Here is a 24,761-nt window from a genome sequence, read left to right as displayed (position 1 = left end):
CAAGTTTATTTGTATAGCACATTTCAACAACAAATCAATTCATTCAAATTATTATATGTTAATATTCAATAAAAGCATTAATACAATGTGCAAAAGAAATACACTATAAAAGGACATTTAAATGCAATTAAAAATAGTTTTTAGAGAGTTAAGAGAATAGAAAATAAAAATAAGCTTAAATATAATAAGAGAAAATATGAGAATAAAAGTTACAGTGCAGTGCAAGAAATTAATCAAAAGCCTAAAATTTGATTTAATCAAAGACAGTTGCAAACAGAAAAGTCTTTGTAATTGACTTAATGTGATGGTTGAAATTCAGGTCTGAGTCCATGACTATGCCAAGATTTCTGGCTTGGTTTGTGGTTTTTAACATTATCGATTGAAGCTGGGAACTGACTTTTAATCATTCTTCCTTGGCTCCATAAACAATTACTTAAGTTTCGTCTTTGTTTAATTGATGAAAATTCTGGCACATCCAATTGTTGATTTGTTCAATGCACTTACTCAGCATTTGTATTGGACCATAGTCCCCTGTTGATATAGTTATATAAATCTATGTGTTGTCTACATAATTATGGTAACATATTTTGTTGTTTTCCATAATCTGAGCCACTGGGAGTATATAGACTTTGAACAGAAGAGGCTCCAGAATGGAGCCTTGGGGAACTCCGGATGTAATTTTTGTCAACTCAGATTATTTTATTATTAATTACCTATAGACACAAAGTAGTCCCTGTCCTTTAAGTAGGATTCAAACCAGTTTAGAACTGTGCCAGAGAGTCCGACCCAGTTTTCCATTTGGTCTACTAATATATAGTGGTTGATTGTGTTGAATGCAGCACTAAGATCAAATAATACTAACACTGAAATTATGCCATCCTGACTGGAAGACATCAAAACATTTGTTTAGTGCCAAGAAGTTGTTCAGCTGTTGAAAAACAGCTTTTTCAATGATTTTACTTAAAACAGGAGGTTTGATATAGGCCTATTATTTTTCATTAGTGAGGTGTTGAGATTGTTCTTTTTTAAGTGGCTTGATGACGGCAGTTTTCAGGGCCTGTGGGAAGAAACCTGAGAGAAGAGATGTGTTGACAATTTGTAGAAGACTTAAGGCCATGCGGTTAGAAACATTTTTGAAAAAGTCTGTTGGCAGAATATCAAGGCAGCAGGAGGAGGATTTCAGATGTTGTATAATGTCCTCCAGGTTTTTATGGTTGATCCGATAAAATTGTGTCATGGTATTTGAATGGATTTTAAGTGGACACAGGAACGACACATATGCTGACTGCTTGTCTAATTTTCAGTGAAAGAGGTAAATTGCAGGCCCTGGTGGATAGAAGTTCATAGGCTACTGACAGAGGAGGGTTTGCTAGCCTGTCAACAGTAGCAAACAAGGCACGTGCATCATTATTGTTTTTGGCAATGATGTCAGAGAAGAAGGACCACCATGCATTTCTCAGTTCCAAATTATAAACGCAATGTTAGATGTCATAATGAACCTGCAGAATTGTTTTTCATCACTTGCGTTCAGCTTTTCGACACTCTCTTTTTTCTATTCTTTCTAGTGTGGCATTTCTCCATGGAGATCTTTTCTTACCAGAGACCGTCTTCACCTTAGTGGGTACAATGGCATCAATAGCATTTGTGATTTTAGAATTTAAATTATCTGCAAGTTCATTGACTGAGACCCGAGAGAGAGTAGGGTGTAGAAGGTGTGGAAGAGAAAGCCTGAATAAATTTTTCAGTGGTGTTTTCAGTGATGTACCGTTTTGTAATTACCTCTGTTTGAACATTTGTGTGCACAGAGATAGCACTTGCAAAGAAAACACAGGAATGATCAGAGAGAGCAACATCAGTCACCACAACCTTAGAAATGTTCAGACCCCTGGAAATGATTAAGTCCAGAGTGTGCCCCTTGTTGTGTGTGGGCTCCGTCATATGCTGAGTCAAAGTCAATGCAGATTATAGACAGCAGTTCAGCAAAGTCATCAAAAAGGTTGCACAGTATTTAGGTGGCCTGTAGATGTTTAGGAACATAGCTTGAGAAGAGGAATTCAACTGAAGAGCAACATATTCAAAAGAAGCAAAATTTCCATAAGATATCTGCTTGCATTGGAGAGAATCATTAAAGAAAACGGCAACTCCACCTCCTTTCTTATGCACTCTAGCTTCACTCATAAAACTGAAGTTGGGAGGGGTTGACTGGATACTAACAGCTGCACTGTTATCTTGGTCTAACCAAGTTTCAGTTAAAAACATAAAATCAAGTTTGTGCTTGATAATAAAATCATTGAGCACATTTTTTTTCCAGATTTTTCCTGCCAAAGACCTGACGTTTCATAAAGCTAGATTTAGTGCATTAAAAGCATTATCTGACCAGTTTTTTGGGACAGGATGTGACTGATGAGGGATGGCTGCTAAATTTGATACATTTACAGAATTGTTTGGGTGCTTCCTGTTTCTTAGCAGATTCACTATTCTTTTTCTATTACCCATCAAGACAGGAATTGAGGAAGCTACTGGCACACCGGGTCCCGACTTTTCCTGGGAATACTCATGAGTGCCATCAGCCTTGTAGCCTGGACCCAGTACATATCAGTTAGAGTCCGCTGTATTTTATATACAAATAACTGGACATGCTGTACTTTTATCACAGCATTGTAACTGTGACGATTGTGTCAAAACTGGCTGAGGACTTAAAGCCAATGGTGGAGGTGGACGCCAAGGGGGATTTAGGGGAGAGAAAATGGGAGTAGGGCCGGGGAGGGGGCGGGGTGTAAGTTTGGTCCCAGTAGTGACCAGCTCTTTCATCTAGTCAGTGAACTCCAAGAGGGGTGAGGAAGGGAAAAGGGTGACTGGAGAGGAGGGTGACATGGATGGGGTTTGGGGGGGTGAAAAGGTGAATCCTCACAGATGGCTGTTGATGAGGGGAGTGGAGAATCTTCCTCTCATTTAAAGCTCTCTTCAGGTGGGGTCTGAGGTGGCTCTCTTTCAAGGTTTCTGCCATGTTGTGTTAGGTCTTCTTGTTTTGATTCCTCTTGTCTCTTTTCCCTGGCAGAGGGAGATGATGGGTGATGCAGGAAGTAAAATAGTTTAGAGAGAAAAAACATTTTTACTCCTGACTTGTTAAGGCAAAGTCCATCTGCCTTAAAAAGCTGTCTGTGGTCCCAGAAAAAGTTGAAATTGTCAATAGGAGTAGTAATAGCAGTAAATGAACTGTACATGCAGTTGAAAGATATGTGTTCAGTGCCAACAATCTGCTGAATCTCTCGACTCTTCTTCTGACTGGCAGTAGAGGGCCACTGAAAAAACATCTCAGCATTCAAGGAGCCAACTGTGTTCAACAGATCAATAATGTCTTGTTTCAGTACTTCAGACTGTTGTTTCACAACATCATTATCCATATTTGCACCATGAAATTTTCACAGTTGGGTGTACAGTCATGATATGCAGGATTCTTTCTGTCATGTCAGAGACCATATCCTTAGGAAAACAGAATATTTCGGTGTTTGTACTGTACATGCTTCTTACATTATTTACAGCAAAGTTGTCCACAATCAGAGTTTCAAGCCCAGTCGTTAGCTGTCCCTGTAGCCTTTTACTTTCTGTTACTGTCAGTCCTTACCCTACTGTGTGAAGATGAGAGGTTATCCAGGTCATGAGACAGAGAATCAGGGTCCTGCCATAGTGCAAATCTGTTCTCCAGTTGCACACTTGGTTGTTGGGGAGGTTTGTTGCTAATTCTCCCTTTTGCAGCTGTCCACGGCTGTGTCCTACTAAGAACAGGGGTTGAAGAGGCGCTCTGTCTGGATGATAATGCAGGCCAGCCGGTCTCATCACAAATCTCAGGGCACTGGGCTCTGCCTGTTACTCGTCCTCTCATTTCCCAGGGAAATGATTTACTCTTAGGCTTTGCTCCAAGAGAGTTCCAGGGAGGACTACCACTTGTAGATTTATTACCTGGTACACAGACCTCCTGTGTCTTGGTTGTCTTGTTGGTGCTAATTAGCCATGTGTTAGCACTGTTTTGAATCCACAGTAAAGTGATGTTGTTCCCACATATTCCATTCACTTCCACATTCATTTCTAACCACTGAATTTTGGTTTCTAGCACTGTACTCTTCTGTTAAAGTTTGTGGTTTGTCAGTCATCTGTGGAGAAGAGGGGCATCTTGCTGCTGATTAGCTTTAGCTAAGTCCCACGTTTCCAGTCACTGCAGTCAGTTATGGGTGGACCTATATGTAGCTTATAACTTGGCAGTGCAGCTATAGCCTATTTTGTGATTTTATACTATTATCCTCAATCAGAAAGTGGCCCATATTTAACCAATTAACCTGCTTTGTCATTGAGTAGAAAAAGTAAAAGTAGAGTTTGTGGCTAAATATTGTGTTAACTGTGTGGTGACCTGGTTTGACCAGCCTACTGTCTGTTTAACTTGTGACCATCAGTGTGGATATGCAACAAGATTCAGCATTTCCTCTTAAGTAAACTATTTAAAAAGATTGATTTCAGAAAAATAAGTGAATAAATGTGAAAAGTCACCAGTGAAAGTGAAAAGTGAAAAGTGAAAGTCACCAGTTAACACGGTCACTGGTTTAACCGAAACACTGGCCAGCATGCTAACCTCAGCTAACTGCTTTCAAACTTCGCACTCCAGTGTGACACGCCAACAAACAGCCGCTGGACGATTAAAAACTCTGAATAACAGTTACTATTGAGAACTGAACTGAAGCTCAAGGGTTAAACAAGCTTCTTAGAAACAGAAAAAGATGACAGAAGGATTCGAAAAAGAGTAGAGATATTAACAAGAACTCTTCGCTCTAAATCCAGATTCCACAAATGGACAAAAAATATACAAACAAGGCAGGAGTTTTTTTTCCCTCCTTGTCAATTTTATTTTATTTTTTTTCCCCCAGGCCTCATGGGCCCTTTTACATCGTCAGGCTTAGCCTGTGCATTAAAACTGCTGATTCCTCCTGGTAGGGCCAAATTCCTGGATGGGCAGACACAGCCCCCTGGGGTCCATCCATAACACCAGGACTGAAGTACAGGCTAATGCTGTTGGTAGGCCTTGCTCATATAATACAGGAGGTCATAAAAATGTTGAAATATGGCAATAGCCTACTATATCTACAAAAAATGACAGTGCCAGTGATTTAATAGTATCCAGGAGCTACTGCTCGTAATTTCTTGCTGAAAAAAAACCAAACAAGAATATCAGTAAAGAATGTAAGCAGAGGTGAGAGCAAGCAGCAAAGCGTCTGCACTGTAAGAAAGTAGGAAGCAAGTAGCAAACTACTTTTGCCATGTTGCTGTAGCTTAGCTTGCTACATTTCTCTGGGGGATAGCTTCAGTGTAGTGGAGCTTCATTTAATGTACACTTTCCAAGTAGCTTTCCCAACACTGGTAATAAGATACATTATTGTTGGTAATTGTTGGTAATTGTTGGTTTTGGTCTTTCTTTCTCTCTTTTCTTTCATGGGGTTTGTTGACAATAAGAAACATGTAGAATATCTCCAGATATGTGCTTCAAGCACTTGCTAGATATTTCATTGAAAGTCACCAGTCCCCCAAAATATTATTCTACAGTTAGTGATGTACAACTGATTTGTTACCTATAAGGCCTTGTGATTGTTTGTCATTACTATATATGTATTTTTGTATGTGGAAATTCTGGGAAGTAATTACTTTGTCCTATTCACATCTCATAAAACACCTAAGAGGCCTATTGTGCGTCAATATTTACTCAGAAAATGAGCAAACAAATTATTTATACCCACAATTTACTTGTTGTGCTGTCAGGTATTATCACTTTATGTATCAAGAGATCAAAATAGATAGTAAATGTATGTCTCCACATAATCATTTAAACAAACACAAAAGTGAGGGCAGAAGTGGTGCCACAGGTGTTGCATCCATGTAGGGCTTTAAACACAAGAGAGAAAAGCTGCAGCTTGTTCAGATTACCTTCCATCTATCTCTTTAATGATGGAGAAACAGCAGCTACAGTCCTGATTGATGTTGGTGAAGGCCAGCAGCACCAGGATCCTCTCACCACTCCCCGGAGCACACCTCAGCCTGGCATCTGCTAAAGGGCACAGGTACACCGTCCTGTGCCCTTGTCTCGCCCCCGCCTATTTAATCAGAGGCCAAGAGTGACCCCATGGAGCTTGCCAAGGACCCCTGTCTGTGGGCCCCAGGCACCAGACTCAGGGGCCCACACGGGCTCTTCTGCTTTTTGAGGCTTTGGGAAGATTAATAGGCCTCCTCTGTAGAGCGCCTTTGTGAGGCAGCGCCCAGGCGTGTTCAAGCTGTTGGGTTTGCAGGAGACGAAAGGAGCAGTGGCTAATTCCTCTGCAGGTCAGTTTGTCTGTTGCTACTCTGCATTTTCAATGACTCGGAAAGGTCACATCCGCACTGGATAAGCCAATGCAGGAACCTCACAAACAGAACCAACTTAATTTAGACATCTTGACATCAGGATAGTTAGCATTTTTACTTTCTCTGTTAGGGCAAAACTAAGAATTCTGTGCCAGAAAATGTGCCAGAATTTCTTGAATTCATCTTTATCTATGCTGAGATCTCGACCCAAAGCTTGTTTTTGCAGATATTAACCCACCGGTCGATCCTGCAACCACAGCTGAACAATCAAGCACACATCCACACAGTACTGTTTACCACCAGCTTAGTTTGGATTATGGATTAATGGTCAAATGAATGACAACAAACATGCAAATGTACATATCATATTTGCACAGCCGTTTTCAGCAGGGGGTGCTAATCATACGCAAATACGTGGGTCAGCATGGCGAGTGGTGAGCATCACTACAGCTTTGTCTGTTTCACACAAACTTGGGCTGTGCAGAATTTAGACGAGGACGTTTTTCTTCTCACATATTCCCTCACACACCTGCTACAAATACCAAAACCCAAGCCAAGAATTTCTTTCAATGTACTTTGAACTTTGAATTTAACACCAAGAAAAAAAAAATTTTAACTAAAAGTTTCTGGATTTTATGCAAAGGCTTTTGGCCTGAAACCATTTTAATGATTTTTCTTCTCACTTGGTTGCAGGTGAGGGCCTTTGATTCTCATCATGTCACGCCTCCAATAGTGCAGCCACCAATAGCAGTCTCTCTCACCCTCACCCTCACCCTCACCCACACACACACACACACACACATACACACACACACACTTCTGGCTGCTCCAGGTGCCAGGGTGTGAAGGGATCAGCCAATCCCAGTACTCGTCTGAAGCTGGATGGTGGCCATCGTGTTATTAAAAGCTACGGGTGAGCTTTGCTGCTCGCCTCTCCTCAGCACTCCAAACACTTGAAAAAATAACTTATGAAACAACAGTGATGGGTAGCGGGTAAGCTTCCCAGAGGGAAAAAAAATAAATTTTTTTGTTAGTTGTTTTATAAGCCAACGCACTTAATCACTCTTACTGTGCATTTGCATGAGCTGATAAGGAATCAATTTATGGGTCATCATTACATGATTGATGTCTCCATCTCACTGCTCTCTGTGTCCAATGATAATCTTCCGTGATATTATTTCCATAAACATCATTATCAGATAGAGGCATACTAGCTCCTCACTCAGGACTACTGGGAGAAATGAAGTGCCTTTGATGAGATGAGATCACATTTTAGAGGGAGCTGCCTGCTCTTTGCCTGTAGCCAAAAACAGCCTAATTGTGTTTTGTCCCATATGTGAATTATTATTACGACGATTCATTTACTACACTTCCTTTGCCAATTTCCTAAATTAAAAAAATACCATGTTGAGATTTACAGCGCGCCCCCCCATTTTCAGTGTCGGCTTCCAGCATCACCATGGCAACTTCCAATCAGCAAGGATGGTAGAGCCTGCCGGCCGTGTGTTTGGCGCGAGGCTCTGAGAGGCGCAGGTGGAGCACATATGGAACAATGGCCTAGCGAAAAAAAAAAAGAAACACCCTGCCCGCCTGTATGTGCCAGCAGTGCCCATTTTAATCCCACCGTTACCTTCTAGTGCTCTCTGATGGAGACGTTCTGCTGCAATCACAGCCTCAGACTGCTGCTGGGCCCATGCCAAACTTCACTTGACAAAGCCAGGCCCAGTGTGCTTTTGTAAAACAATGTCTCCAAGACTCGTGGATCCACCATCTCTTGATCATTTAGTGTAATTGTTCCTCGCTGTCCTTCACTGAAACATCTGTGACCTTGGTTCATCTTGGTGCAGAGAGATTTTTCTTCCTGATTCCAGTTCCATGTAGCTTTGTCATGTTTTCGGTAGCTAATCCTCCCTAACAGATGTTTTACTGTATGTTGGTACATTCATGGCCATCCATACATTGAGGCTGGCTGTTAATGACTTTTGTGCCTCATATGGCTAGTAATTGGGGTAGTAATGTTATGGAAATCACTAGCATGTGCAGTAAATAGATCAATCATCCAAGGGGCCTTATCTATCACTGCACATTTAACCAGTCAGCTCCTATGTAGGTTAATTAAGGCACAATGGCCGAGGAGAGGACCTGGCACCCGTCCTGCTTATGTTTAAGCCTTCTCTAGGCCCGCTGGGCTGGAGCTTTCTACAGCCAGATGAAATTTGCCCATTTTATCCGCCCCCATCCCCAGCTGAATACATAAATCATCTGTAAGGGCCTCAGCTTCGACCCTAAATTCCATGAACAATGGCGTTTGTCCGCAAATACCACACATAATTGCTGGATACTCTTCAAAGCAAAAATCGTGTTTCTTTGCACTTATCTAGGGGCATATAGCGCAGATTTTTGTGAGTCACTTCATCTGGTTTTGGAACAAATCAATTTAGATGTTGTGCCACATCCAGCATGGATATTGGGTAACGTGTGCCACCACTGATTTGCTTTTATGTTTGGTCTGAGCTGTGAGATAAGAGTGAATGGCATTTTGTGTGTAGGGGGAGGTTAGTTGGGTAACATAGACAAGTCAAAGTTCAAATAAAGGTATATTTCAGATCAAAACTTCTTATACTGTACTCAGTGTTGGGCAGTATCAACGTATTAACATGATGCAATTATCATGTTAATGTGTGTAATGTCTTTTTCCAGCAACGAGTAGTGTAAGGGATTACAATTTGAAATTCAGTGATTACATTGCCTCAGAAATGTTTCACTACTTCAACATTTTGGGCGTCGGCTTGTTGCTGTCTTATCAGGAGTTTGATGGAGGGTTGACATCAATTTCCTCTCTGCATGTTAGCTTGGCAGGGGCTGGAGGACTAGGGAAGCCTAAATGAGGAGAAATGCATGCTCCCACGTTTATTTACAAGACGTCTTTTAAGTTAGCTTTTAGCTAGCCATTGGTAACTTTATCCATATTTGGTTGGTAAGCCTTCAGTCAGGAATCACCAAGTTTTGTTTAGAGTTGAGGGGTGTTTGAACCCTTTGGCTTCATGGTAAAGACAGGACCCCAGGAGTTGGTGAGAGCTGTCACCAGGGCTTATCTAACATTAGCCGTCAATAAATACCTCCAAATCGTAGGCTGGCAGCTTGTTAAACCACAATGTCTCATTTTCTATTTCTATACATGTTAAAAAAAAGAAGAGGTGGCTTGTGGGTGTGGAGACTTTGGAGTTGTTTACTTTCACAGAGCCTGTGTAACAAAAGCAATGTAACTTATTACTTTGCTGTAGAGTAAACTGATTTAATGGCTTTTTCAGTGAGTAATGTTATACAAATCTTGAGCTCATTAATTCAGAAACTCCAGGAGATATGGTTGTCTTATGCAAAAAGCATCACATCCTACCTGGACTTTGTGTGTTTTTTGGACTCTGTGATTTTGTGTTCTTTGGGGTTTCCTGTGTTGCACTTCTGTTGAGTCCTTCTGGTCATATGTTTTACTTGTTGGTTAGTGTACTTGGGTTTTTGTTTGTGGGTAGTCTTGGATGGGTTAGTGTAGGTTGCGTTGAGAGTTTGTATTTTCTGGGTTTTGGTTTTCTGTTGCTCTGTTTCCCTTGTGTGTTCATATACTCCTCCACACCTGCCCTGCTGTTTTCCCCACACCTGCCCTGTGTTAGCCTCATCAGCCCTGCCCTGCTCCCTGTGTTTCCCCAGCCTATCGGCTCCCTGTCTGTTCACTCTCCTCTCCTTAGTTCTCCACTCATCTCCCCACCTGCACCTCATCTCCTCGTTAGTTCAGTTACTTTTTAAGTCCTGGTTTTCTGTTCAGTCTTTGCTGAATCATTTGTTCTGCTTGTTTTGTTCTGCCCTGTTCTGCTCTGTCCTGACCACTGCAAGATTAAAGACAGTTTTTGTCTACCCTGCATTCCGGTCTCTGCGTTTGGGTCCGTTCCTGCTACACTTCCACATGACAAAAAGATTTATTGACAAACACAAAGTTGTTCAACCAAGGAGACAACAGTTACAATTCAAAGTGCCAGTGTAGACTCAGTGAAATGCCACATCAAGTCTGAAGGAAAAGTGCTGAACCACTCTCTGTTATTCAGGCAGCGCCCAGGTGACCTTGTCCCTAGTCACAACATCGCTATAAGATTGTTTACTTTAGCGCTAGTCTCTATGGCAGCAATCATAAAGCCATGTCTGCTCGACTGGGAAGAAGACAGCTGTCTGTCCCTCACTGTCTGCTTGTCTAAGGAGCATTTCATACAAGGCACATATATGAAAATAGGAGTGTTTCATATATGACACATGAAAAATCCATCACAATATGTATGAAATTGTTAAAAATTTGTCAAGTAACTTGCCCAACACTGCTCATACTTTACATTTAACAACTGCTACTGAGAGTATCATTGTAGGCCTGTTTAATTAACAACCAAATCAAAAATGAGAGTCCCGGAAGGTTTCTCACTTCCTCCCTGACCAACTGGATCAACTGATTACAATCATTTCATATTTCCTGTTTAGAAACATTTATTTTTTTAAAAATAACACAGCTAAGATGTGTGGCTTTCTACTAAGAAGCAATTAGAAGGGGTTTCGAGCCAATGCTAGCGTCATCTCAATCTCTTCTCTCACCCTGGGAGGATCAGAGTAGAGGCACCAGGCCGATACAACTCCTCGTGGCCCTCGGCTGTCACTGATAACAACTGTATCTCATTATCCTCCTTGTGGGGGCCACGGAGGTACTGGCGACCATAAACACCATCCTCCTATCCTTTCACAATGGGCTGTTCACCGACAAAAGGCACTCTCGAAAGCTTGAACCCAAGCCAACAACTCTATTCATGTTGCCATGTACGGCAGATGTCTCAGTGAGCCTATGGAAGGTTGCAGATCTATGTTGTTCGTACTGAAAACTGCAACACGAGTCGGTGTCTTGAGGCATCCGCAGTGTGTGAGGAGTAGAGGTATTTTATTTTTTGGTAGGTTTTTCAGTTCATTTAATCAGCAAATGTCTTGTTTGAGTAGGAGTTAAAAGAGGAAATCCAAGACAGTAAAAACCTGAGCGTTGGAAAAAATCAATGTGTCTTTCAGTCTATAATATCCGTGTTTTGGCCGACTCACACACCTTTGGAAGGGCAAAGAGTTTATTCTCATCATTAATTATCTTTTTTCTCTGCTTCCCATTGATTTCCTTTGCACTTTAGTTGGTCACTCTGTGGTCAAAGACAAATTGTAAGATCATTACAGATCTTTGATCCCAGCTGAGTGACTAAATATAAATGGAAAAAGAGCTGAAGTGATGAGTCCAACTCCATTAGTTGATTCAGAGAAAATGAATTAACAATTTTGATAATTTACTGATCATTAAAGTAATCTGTAAAGAAAATATACCAAATATTTGCTAGTTTCAGCTTCTGATAATTTTCTGCTCTCTCTGTTTGATATTGTTGTGAAGTGAAAATCTTTGATTTTTTTTCTACTGTTGGCCAGACAAAACAAGCAATTTGAAGATGTAACCTTTGGTTCAAGGAAATCATGACGTGTATTTTTGAGTGAGTGGTAGAGAGGAAGTTGTATCTGGGGGCCCAAGTCCCTCCAGTGCTTGGCGTTACCTGGAAGCTGCTTGATGTCTTCCCGAATCTTTATATATTTTTGAACCCTAATTTTCATTTTGTGTCTCCATAGTTTAATTTTACTTTGATTGTAATGTCCCTTGGGGAAAAATTTGTGATCCATGGTTTCAGGCTATATAAAAAAACATTGACTTTCCTTGACTTGGCTATTTCTCACTATATAGACTAAACAGATAATTGATTATTATAAAAAAAATCAAGAGAATAATCATGATGGAAATTATTATTATTATTATTATTATTATTATTATTATTATTATTAGTTTCAACCTAAAAAGCAATTTTTTTTTATTTGTTGCAAATAGGAAACACATGTATCTGTGATTCTCTATCCATCCATTTATTTTCTTTAAATGCTTATTGCTGCTCTGGGTCACAGGGAGCAGAAATGCTTCCCAGCATGCACTAGGTGACAGACAGAGAAACACTCCGGAGAGTGTGTCAGTCTATTGCAGCGCACATACTGTGTACGTAGAAACACTGCAACACTTCTATTCATCCAAATAAGCAATGTAGAGTCACCAGTTCACCTAATCTGCATATCTTTTGACTGCACCTGGGGGACACTCACACGTATGTTCTCACGTATTGGGAGAAAATGCTAATTCCACACTGTGGTATGTTATGTCTGTAATGTTTAGAAACAAAACAAAGGGAAGGATAATCTACTTGCCATATCAAATGCTAAACTACAAATAATTAGCATCACTTAGTGTTGAATGACAATGTTTTAACCCTCCCAACAGGATATATGACTACAAGCATGAGTGCAACCCTCAATAAGACATTCATATTAAAAAGTAGCACTTTATGAAATTCAGAAAACAATAGCATAATAACTTGCACACATTTAAACATCTCTGGCAACAACCTGAGCCATTATTAAAAAAGCAAACAAATCAGTCATTACTGAGTGTGGCACCCCTGCTTTCATTAGAAAATCATATAGATTAAATGTTAATCATAGCTAACTCTATACCAGTAGGCTTCTGCCAAGATGACAGATGGACCATTAATGAAAATAACGAGGGGATCTTAGTCTATACACGGATATGGAGATGCAACAACAAGCATAACACCACACTTGGCTTCCAAAAAACTGTTATTTAGACAGAAATAGAGGTAGATAATCAGTATGCACATACAGAATTGCTTCTTTTGCTAAAGTCAAAGAGTATGTGTAAAAAAAAAAAAAAAAAAAAAAAAAAAGGGTGAGATCACTGCATTGTGGATGCAGACGTGTTTTAAAATGTTTTCATAGTGGGCACTGCCACAGGAGACTGAGGGAAATTGGTGGTAACACCTGTCACACACATTCAGCATCAGATATTAGCATCCGTCTCTTTTACTGGTCTGTGAACGATGAATAATTACTCTTGTTTAAAAACCTGCCTATTAGCGCTAACCAGGTTATATTGGACATCTGTCTCAGAAAGCTGACTGATATAATTGGCTGCCATCATATCGTGCTTCACTCTATAGCAAAGCACACTGGCATGACAGGCATTGAGGAGCGTTGTTGCTGTTCACTCCGGCTTCGTGACGTAGCTCCCACATGTCAGTTTCACAAGCGAGTCAAATGAAATTGTACGAGATGAAAGTTGTGGCAAAAACAGAACACATATGTCCATGCGTGGCGCTCTGTGGCATGTTATTGGCACAGTGTTTTCATCAGGTCTGATAACATATGTTTAGAACTCAGGAGGCTTTGGGCAGGAGGGAATAGTGCAGCTTTTGAAGTCAACTGCCGCATTAAGCAGAGAAGCGGCACAGTTGTGTGGAGATGCTCTCTTGTTCAAAGGGATGGAAGGAACCGCTCCGGGGAGCGTCCAACATCAAGAGCTGACCCCGGCACTGTTTCCCGCTACCTTCTGCCATGCGTCCCGCCGCCGTATGCTGTGATTCCCAAAGACCGGCAGGCCTGTGCCATCTGGCCTCACTTCGGATTCCCCGGACACATATTGGGAATCCAAACTATGCCACCTCCCCGTTTCTCCTTTCCCTCTGCGCTCTCTCCCTCTGGGTTGTCTCTGCGCCTCCACTTCATCCCTGCTTGAGTGTTGGCTCAAGTGGAAGGGGTCTGCTCTCCAAGTGATCCCAGTTGCCCTTTTCCTCTTTAATCCCCTTGTGATGGGATCCAGTAGGAGCCCTTTAAATTCAGAGGGAAACGGTCGATAGTTTTTAAGATGAAGGAAAATCCCCTGAGGGTTATCAACCTAGTGTATTCTGTCTCTGTTGTAGGGTGCTTAGTTCATTACATGACCTTCAGACTGCTTTTTTCTGAACTGCTGCTCTTTGAACAAGCTTAAAATTTCACTACACCTCAGCCAGAAAGCAAAGATTCTAATACTTTAACACCTCAGATTAAGAATCATTGGTTTCCTGTTGCAAATCTTTACCCACTTTCCAGTTTTAGAGTGCTGAGTGTGGTGTAGACATGTTTACAGACACACACAAAGAGAGAAGAGGCTCCAGGAAGAGAGCGGCGGTGGGCTGTACAGTATGTTCTGTAGCACTGCCACAGATTTCACACTCTTTTTGTGTGTCTCTTTCTCTTCCTCTCCTCTGGCCGCCGCCTCAGTGGGGAATTCGATTCCCTAATAACTGGGGAATCAAAGTTGGACAGCACCACTGCTGAGCATCATAAAGGAAGCAGTGGAGTGGCTGGCCATTCATTCATCCAGGCCCATTACAATGTATACCAGATGGACACTGCACGTCACCGGGTGACATCTCAAGACAGCCGCGGCCGCCTGCCTGCCCGGCTTGGAAAAGATGAAAGTTATGAGGGAGACGGGAGGTAGGTTGCGTCAAACAGAGACAGATTTGATCAACAACTGCACAGAGATGAAATCAAAGTGGTTGAAGCATGTGGCGTGAGGCATCTGGTATTCTAGCAAACAGAAGCTAGCGTAGCTGCCAACGCTTTCAGGGGAGAGTTGCCTCCCCCGCTCGGCAGCCTCAAGCCAGTGGAAATGCTACTAGGTTGTGTTTTAAATCCACAAGAGGTGTATTATTTGGCTGCATTGTCCTTAGGTTATTTTGGGGTTTGGGAGAATTTTTGCACGTGTTAGAGCAAAGTAGAGTGACACAAGACGGACATGTGGCAAAGGTCCTGTACTGGATTCAAACCAGGAATTCATGTTGACAGTACATACCTTTTTAGACCACCGAGTTGCCAGGACACCCCCTGTGCTAAGTTCCTAACAAAACAACTCTAAACAGTAGCTTATTTATTCGAAGTAAATCAATAGCAAAGGTGACATTAGGAATTTGTGCCTGCTGGAAAGACGCCAGTACATCTGCTCAAATCCTGGACCACTTTTCTTATCTGTGGAGCGTGCCAAGATCTGATAACAGATTTTTTAAATGGTCTTTTGGTTTGTTTTACATCAGCAAATATTGCATTTTCATTTGAGATACTGAATTCTTACCAAAAGGAAATTACGGTTCAAGCCATGTATACTAACACATTAAAACAGAGTTGATGTAATGTGGTTTTATGTGCTGTATAACAACATTATGTATGGTGTATCTGTGTACATCTGTACGTCAAGTGTAGAGAACCTGTCAAGCCCTCCTGGCATTGATTTTACATTTCATACTACTTCCTGCATAGAGCACTGTGAGCATCTGATCCTCTAATCTCAGAATGCCAGCTTTCACTCAATGTCATCTGCCAATGAGCTGCAACCAGGCGCCCATCCTGCCTCTGGCACCAGAACTGCACCCATCCAGCTTGTGTGCGCTAATACCCACCGTTGCTAGGCTACAACGAGAGGAATCAAATTTAGGTGGCTTCCACAGCTGCGCTGTACTGTTGTGCACCAACATGGCAATGTTCCCAGTTTGCACCTGGATGGAATGAAACAGGAAGAAGTCTAATCTACTAGGTACAGTAGTGGCTGTCTGTCCTGCGTTTGTCTCGAAAGTATGTGCGAAAACAAGAGGAAATCATATTTCATATTATGGATTTTTTGATTTTTTTTTAGAGCCTCGCACTGTTGACTAGGTAAATGTGTGTTACGTGTTTTACTGACAGCAGGAAGGTCAGTGGGGGGAGCACATGTATTGGGAAAAGTGGGATTATATCTGGAAACTGTTAGCTTCTGGTCTTATGGCAAGACCTTCTTAAAATGGTGCCAAGAGGTGCTTAACTCAGCCATGTAATAAACAGAAACATATGTGTTTTAGCAAAAGTTGGAGGAATCTTGTGATAACACACAAATCTAAAACAGTCAGGATTTCTCTGTGGAGTCACAGCCTTCCTATTTGCAAGCTTTCACTTATCATACTTCACAAACGCTATGATCTGTTCCTCTTTGCATCAGTGAACGCTCTTTGCTTAGATCCCTGAAACAACAGAGTTTTGAGCAATTGGCTGCAAACAGTCTCTCCATCATGCCAAAAGCCATAAAGGGCTTCTCCACAGCTGACTTCCTGCATCTTAGTTTCAATATAATCAGTGAGCCGCGCCGCTCAGACATTGTTAATTTCACAGGGTTCACGCAACTGTATCAACATCTTAACAATCGTGTTTCGAAAGAGTTGTGTGCCAAAGGCTGAATTATTAGATCTTGGAAAACATGCCAGGCTGACATTAACATGACAGTTATGAAACAGTCATCAAAAAGCAGGCCTTAGTTGAAAGGGAGAGGTTAAAAATCTCACATTTCGGGGCTTAGAGAACTGTGAAACCTGGTGAGTATGAAGGATGGAGAAAGTCTTAATATTCCATTCCCAGTATTCCCAATATCTATCTGATGTTTTGTACCCTGAAACTTTTCTGTGGCTCAAAAACTTACAAAATTAAGGAATAACTTGCCATTTTTGGGAAAACACAAGGTGTCACTTCCTGTCCAAGAAATAGTCTGGCACACAACCCTCCGTAAAACCACAAATTGTTGTTTTTACACTTTACATGAACAAACGAGATGTAACATGCTTATTAGTGAGCATTTAAGTGGCTGGTAGGTGGATTTTGTTACCTTCTGAGAGAGCCAGGCTAGCTGTTTCCCCCTGTTGATGGTCTTTATGCTAAGCTAAGCTAACCGTCTGCTGGATTTAGCTTCATATTTAGTTTACAGACATGAGGGTGGTATCAGTCTTCTCTCTGCGAGAAAGGGAATAAGTGTACATCCTAAAATGTCAAACTATAATCTTAACAAAGTGAAGTGCAAAATTGCAATAAATAGATGCCTATAGATGTACATCTAAACTTAGGAAGTTCAACATAATTTAATTGATGATTAGATGGTCCATCTCTGTCTACAAACCTAAAACTAATTTCCATTAAATTCCTTGTAAAAGCCAACATCACTCAAGGCGCTTGTTTGACTGGAAGAAAGAATGAAAGTGATTGTAATCATTGAGAGTGTATCCCATTTTTTTTAAACTTTGCCTTTGCATACGTGGCCACAATTGGTAATCCTTCTATGCGGGACTTCAAAGCTGGACTTAACTGGTGGGTGGAGAGCAATCGTTTAACACAGGCTGTCAATGCACACATACACTTTCATTTGAAAAAGGGCCAAGTTTCTGGACTTTGGGATCCACCCTTCTTGGATAGATGCACATCTCCTCTGGCTGCATTTACTGCACTAACACGCTTTTACCTTCCAAAAACCTGTATTGTGATACCAAATAAGAACAAGTATCTTTTCTGTCATCTCCAATGTTCTTTAGGAGCCGTTTGAAGCATCATATCTGAGGAATATTTTGTGGATTTATCCAAAAGGTGCAAAATAAATCCTTTCCCTCCTCTGGCTCCTCCTTGCCACTGAGAGCCAGAAACAGATGCTGGTGCCACCATGTTGCCAGCTCTCCCAATGGCAGAGAAGATGACAGGAGCTGCCAAAAAATTCAGCCTCCTTCGCTCCTTTATGTGAAATGACTGGAATATTAATGTGGAAATAATACTACTTCTAATAATACTTCAACACCTTTGGCATCATCATCAAATAAATCTGAAGCAAGAACACAGGTGCAATTCATTTCCTGTCCTGTGTTTCTTCTCTCCTCACCTCTCCCCTTTTTCCTCGTTTCTTTGCTCCAACGTACTTCCACGTAGAAGATGAGTTGTCGTGACCGAGGAGGAGTAAGTATGAAATTATTTCAGACCTTCGTGTGACCTTTCCTATCATCTGCACTCGTAAGTGGGAGTGGGTTCTTTTTTGGCATTTTGAATGGGATGGGTGAAATGGGCAGGTGAAGGAGAGTTGGCAGAGGGAGGCAGTGGGCTGATAGTGTTTTTTTTATCGACGTGGCAAAAACGTGATTTCCATATTCGGGTGTTATGGAATCAGTGCAGTTCTAACCGTAACCTAGAACTTTCTAACTTTCTATTACTTTTAGCCCCAGCTCATTCTGTCTTACTAATGTCTACTAATTTTCTTCATACATTGATACAAACACTCTCTGATTGTAAACCTTATGTACAATCAGAAATCATTACCTCAAGTACTCAACAAGACTCATTTCCAAACAATACAAACATAAATACTTTTTTTTTTTAAACTCTACAGCAGCACTGTAGCACTGAACATGCTTCTAGCAGCTTGTTTGGGATGCACTTTTAATTTTTGAGGACAACTAGCATCTGGTAGTAATTATTCCTCACTTTTATTCTGCTTTGACATGTGCTAATGAGATTTCATATTTAATCAGAAGAAAATTCATATTTTTTGTCTGCAGTTTAAAATAGGTGTTTTTCTTTTATTCTGTGATTGAAACAATTTTAAACTAACTGTACATCAGCACAACTGTCCCTAGCTCATACAGTTTTACACTAAATTACAGGCTGTTGAAACATAGATATTAACTGAAATAAATGAAACATGACAGCAACTCAGCTTTTGTGGACTCTAAAGCTGTAACATCACTAACAAATTATTTCCTCATGTTGTACTATTGAAAGACGGAAAGATTGGGAAAGATGCTGAAATGCTGTCGCATATTGTTTTATGGCATGTCTGCAACAAGAGTTAAAAAGAAATCATGTCTATTCATGTCTTTAATTTAAGAGTATGACATTTGATGTTGACTACCAATAAAAACAACTCCAACTTAATGAAACTGGCTTTACGAGGATTACTGTAGATAAATAAAATGACATGCATACATTTTAAAAATTAAAAAGTACATTTAACTCGACTGAATATTGCTTGCAGGGTGGAAGCATATATTTAGCATACAATGACTACTGTTGGAAGGCTTATGAAATCAAATAGCTATATATTGCCTGAGGGAACTGGCATGTCTGAAGACCTCCAGGATTCTTTTTCTCACACACATACACACACTCGCGCACTCTGTCTCACGCCCCATGTGAACACTCATCTTTAACGAGGGGAGAGCTGAAACCATGCGTGATTGTTTTAGAGAGGCTGCCCTAAAGGCACGTTATCGCTCAATGCGGGGCTGCTTCTCCCAGTCATATGTCCTCTCTTGTTGATTGTGCAGCGTAGATCAGCAGCAACAAAGGCATCATTAGTGGGGCTTTGGTCCCCACCAGGCCCGGGCTAATTATGAATGGGGGGCCCAGTAATAATTCAAGGGCCCATCGGTGCAGCTTGAAACTGAAGAGAGAACTTCACAGATTCAGTGGTGGCGTACTCAGCCCATCTGCCTCCATTTCCCAGCCACCTGCCTGAAGATCTGACCCACGTCAGCCACGAGGATGGAGCACCATTACACATAAGAGAGAGGCAGAGGAAACATATGGGATTTATACATCGCTTTAATTAATGATTTGCAGTGGTCATTAAAAGCTTTGGACAATTACCTGATTAGTCCATGATGGCCTGCCTGGTAAATTGTTTAACAATTGTTAATTTTGTGTTTATCTCAGGTTGTAGAGCTGAATTATCTCCCATTCCTCACATGCTGGAACCACTGTTCATGCCATCATGGACACACACATATGTGCAATTAAAATAATAAATTTTATAGAAGGAAAAATATAGATAGAATACTTTTTGTATAAATCTGTACTTCCTGTAAACAATATGATAAGAAAACAGCTGATATAAAGATTTTACATAATCTATTCAGCTGTAAATCAGTGGTTTTGAATTGCAGATATGACTGTAGTGCTTGTGTATTTTATGGATTCATAGAAAAGTGATGATTGTTTCTGCCAGAAGAGGGCAGTATCCATTTTCTTAATCACATCTCAAGTGATTTCCCCCTTGGCCAAAGCAAGCACAAACATTGCTCCAATTCCAAACCCACAAAAGAGGGAATTTGAAAGTAAACAAATGAGCCCGATGGGATGATCAGCATTCTCAGACTCGCAGCATAAACTCTTTTCCCATGGAGCTGGCTCATAATTTCAACACAGACCTCGGATTTATCTCCCAGCGCCTGATTCATTTGGTGACGAAGCTCTAATTTATAACAGCTCTCAGATTTGACATCTTTTTTTTTTTTTTGAAATCCAAAGAGGAGTGAGATTAAAATGCAATTTAGGAAGTGGCTGCACGGCTGTGAGGAGCCACAGTTGCTTGCATTATTTATAGATGCTGAGAGTGTATATTATATATCATTTTACTGCCAGGTCAGATACTCTAGTAAGTTCAACTAATTTGAAATCTGACCCCATATGGACAAACCAGAGCTGTAAAGTATTCATGAAATCATGAGGTGTAGCATAAAGTTGGGTGGCTGGAATGCAAATCAAGGATGTGTTTTTTTCTTCCAGATGCTGATGAATAACATGGTCAAGCACACAGCATGTTCAGTGTTTCTATAGTATGCTGATATAAGACCTGATAAAAACTCAATGTTATTTTTTTATAAAGTTATTTTACGTGAAATCTTCCAGAATTATCCAGAATGCCATGTGGTTTGGTGATCATAAGCGCTGATGGGAAGACGTCCAGCTCAGTTTTAACTATATGTTCTAAATCAAACGTGAATATGTTAAGTATTACCAGTCTGTCCAGGTCAGTCATTAATATGCAAGCTCTAATTTGGGCCTCCACATATAGAAGTCCGTTCTGAATAGAGCAGCTAATTTGAAAATAATCTAGAGTGGCACACAGCTTTTGTCGGCGATGACATCACCCGGTGGATTATTCACGCAGCTTGCAAAGAAGGTTTCCCAACGATGGGTTACCAGTTACAAGTGTTGCCTCAGGGCAATGAATCCTTTCTTTTTGTTTTCTTTTCTTTGTTTTTTTTTTTTTATTATTATTCTTACTCCAAAGCACATGGTCCAAATTTTTCTTAAACTGCTGCTCCACACACACATATTTTACAAGGAGAAGTCGACATTATTGTAAAATTTAAGACTTGAATGCGCACTGTTAAGATGTCATGTTTTGTATAAGACTAGTGGCGACTTTCTGCCTTGAGAGAACGGGTCATATTTGTGGCTTATAATGCAGAGCTGTGGTGAGGATTTGCCTCCTGTCTCAGTTCCAGAAGCAGTGTGGGACTGATTGTGAAGAAAAGGGGAGCTGAACACTGAGTCACAAAAACACAGGCTGGTTTTGATCTGGATTCAATGGCCTGGAATAACTGGCCCCTGAAGAGCTCTTGTGTCAAATGGTATCTGTGACAGGGAACAGAGAAGGGGGATAAACATGCTGCATTTAACATGTGGACATAACACCACCCCCTCACACCATCTGGAAGAAAACAACCTCATCTTCAACCACTATAGACGATCTACAACTGTTACTCACATGGTTTCTTAATTTGCAATAAAGCTGCCGAAGCTACAATGCGAGCGTCAAAATGTTCCCTTTAAACAACAGGCAGGCTAATGTGCTCACAGAGAAGACACATCGACAAGTTGGCTGACTCCCTTCTCCCTTTGAATCATCCTCTGCTTTGTAATGTGAGGGTGTTTGGAGGCAGGTCAAAAGGCCCTTTCAACCCAAGGCCTCACCTACTTCCTAATGAATTCCCAGGGTCCATCAACCTGCAGGCGCTCCCATACAAGCTAACCAATGATTACACCTTGAGGGGGAGAGGGGGCGGGTGGTGGAGGAGGAGAGGCTGGTGAGATAGAGCATCCCCAGTACACACACACAAACACACACACACAACCACCACCACCACTACCATCACCCCCCAGATTGGAGGCAGGTGCAGCAGCAAATCAAGCCTCATTAGCTGCACCTTCTGCTAGCATATACCGCGGACAGATGGAAGCTCGCCCTCACATGTTACCTCACATCAGATGGCAGTTGGAGGAGGGTGGCTAGGGGGTAACAGGGAGGTACACTTGCCCCCTTCTGCCGGCATTACTTCCTCCGAGCTACAAGATGCCCCTAAGCGCAGATCTAGCAACAGAATGCTCCTTAACCTTAATCCTGCTGGCAACTACTAGTTTCCAGAGAATATCTGACATCAGATCAGTTGTAACTTATTCCCAGTCAGGCCTGGCTCTGGTTAGAGAGGTGCATTCCTGGCTCAAGGAGGAATCGAGGACCTGCAGAGGCCCCTATGGCTGCGTTTTTGCCGAATACATGTAAAAAGAGCTTGGAGCATGTGTGCATTAGCGTACGCAGGCACATGATATGCTAAAACACACTATGGGGCCACCAGGTAAGTGGCACAGCCTCAACTGCAGGGTATCACATCGCCCCCTTGTCCTCATGGCTCTGACACAAGATCCTGAGCAGCTAATTGAGGCAACGGTGCAATTCATTGGTGCCGGGCCCAGTGTCAACACCTTCTTCGAGGTAACAGCGGATTTATTCCCATCCCACTAGGGACGTGGGCACAAAGTGTCAAGGGGAGGCCATGTGCAAATTGATGCTGTCTGTGTGATAAGAAATATTGCACATGTGCTTTTTAACACAGAGAAAGGCTGTCAGAATGGGATGGGTTTAGGATGCTGGAATTTCCTGCTGGGCCCCTAGAGGTGTCGTGGGTCTAATTCAATGAAACATCTGTGAAGAAAGATGCCCACTTGATGAAAGACAGCAGCCAAATGTAACACCAGATTTCCTGAAATATCAGATGAGAGGGTTTTCTGCTTTAAAAAGTCCAACAAAGCTGTACAGACAAAGAAAAATAAAAGCATGTTGCCTACAGAAACTCCATCAACAGACATTCCAAGGAGAAAGAAGTCACAGGACATTGATTGGAAAGTCCAGTGCATTAACAGCACAGGTAACTTTTAAGTGCTTTATCCAGATAATGAGGTCAGGCACAATTTTATGACTCAGATAAGTGGTGTTTTGGCAAGTCGTTATATGTAATTAATCAAAAATACATAATCTCAGATTTAGATTCGGGCCTATATGACTACATTTAGGTCTAGGTTGGCAGGGGTGGGGATAGGGAAATTCTTAAAAGGGTGTTGGTGGTGTTGCAGAAAGAATGAGGGCAGTGGTACAATGGGTACTTTGTCTAGACTTGGTAGCTAGCGGAGGGAGGGGTCACTGTGGTGGGAATGGAGCTGCGGCATTAATGGATTGAACTTAAGTACCGGTAGTTGGCTTGGAAGTACTGTACACAGAATCCTCAGGTTTTGGGGTTTTTACTGTAAAAATCACAGTGGGTTATTTATTCCTTAAAATGCTGAGTCTTGTACAGGACAATTGCACTGAAGAATTTTAAAATGTCCTGGCAGCAAATGAGCCTTAATGCTGCTAATCAATATTTTATATAAACAAGGGATCAAATGAGCATGCACAATGTAAATGATGTCATTTGTAGTGACAAACTCACAGAGGAATTATCAGCAACTCTGTAGTTCCCCTCAGCTAAACAGAGCACTTTAGTGTCTTTCAGCTTATTGTTTTGGTTTTATGGCCTGCAAATTTACTGTTTATTGTTCATGCTCAGCTTTGTTTTTTAGCAGTAGGAGGCAGAATTTTTCAGCAAAAATCTTTAATAAATCCAATGTATACTGCATGCCCAGCACCAAACAGACAAAGACAGATATTTTCCTCAAGCAAAAACAGAGCAAAGAGGCAAGTGAATATTGGACTTACATTCACCAGGTGGGCAGTAACATGACTCCAAATAATGTTGCTTCGTAACTGCTGGATGTGTAAATAAGCAACTGTGCTTTGCTAACATGTGCACAAGTGCAACATATCTGCTAAAAAGGTGATGATATGTCAGTGTTGTTACAACTTGTTCCACTGCCCCCAAGTGGCCAAAAAAATCAGTTAATGCAGGTTAAAGGTATCATGTTAAAAAAACTGAAATATTTCAATATTTTGTACAAAATGGACATAAACACCAGGAATAATCTGTAAGAAGCTGCAGTAAAAATTGTGAAGGTCATGTCAGGTTAATTCCACATGGTGCTCATGAATGACAGAAAGCCAAGTTGGACCAAGACTGGTCTTAACACTCCTTCCTTCATCTTTTTACCAACAACGATAGATGGGAAAGGATATTAAGGTGGATATTTCAATCGGCGTTTAAACATCACATATATTTCATAAATTTAAGTCTTTTTGGAGGCAAAATGTCAAAATCTTTGAGAACACTCACGTTTGTGATGTCAAGTCCTTGTCTAAATGAGCTGCGTCCGTCTCGACATTTTAACAACATTAATTTCAATCAAGCTGCTGAGGAGGTACTTCTGTTTGGCTGGGAGCTAATGAAGAGAAACAGACACACATATGGGACTTTTTGTTTTGTCTCATCCTTCGATCCGCACCCAGATCCACATGCCATATGGGAAAGTGTGGATGAGAAGATCCGAGAGCTCGATGCATGTTCAGTCTCTCTCCGAATGCAGCTGAAAGAATCAAAAAAGTCCCCCTCTCTTGTCTT

General features: G+C 41.3%; 1 long non-coding RNA gene across 1 annotated transcript; it reads left to right on the top strand.

Annotated features, from left to right (window-relative positions):
• Window positions 1-14,825: 14,825 nt before the first annotated feature.
• LOC122973211 lies at window positions 14,826-20,058 on the top strand. The gene is made up of 2 exons (XR_006399915.1): window positions 14,826-16,712; window positions 17,697-20,058. It is a non-coding gene; the product is annotated as an uncharacterized LOC122973211 (long non-coding RNA).
• Window positions 20,059-24,761: the final 4,703 nt, after the last annotated feature.

This window comes from Thunnus albacares, chromosome 22 (assembly GCF_914725855.1).
Source record: "Thunnus albacares chromosome 22, fThuAlb1.1, whole genome shotgun sequence".
Classification (NCBI taxonomy): Eukaryota; Metazoa; Chordata; class Actinopteri; order Scombriformes; family Scombridae; genus Thunnus; species Thunnus albacares.
This window is presented reverse-complemented; position numbering and strand designations above follow the sequence as displayed.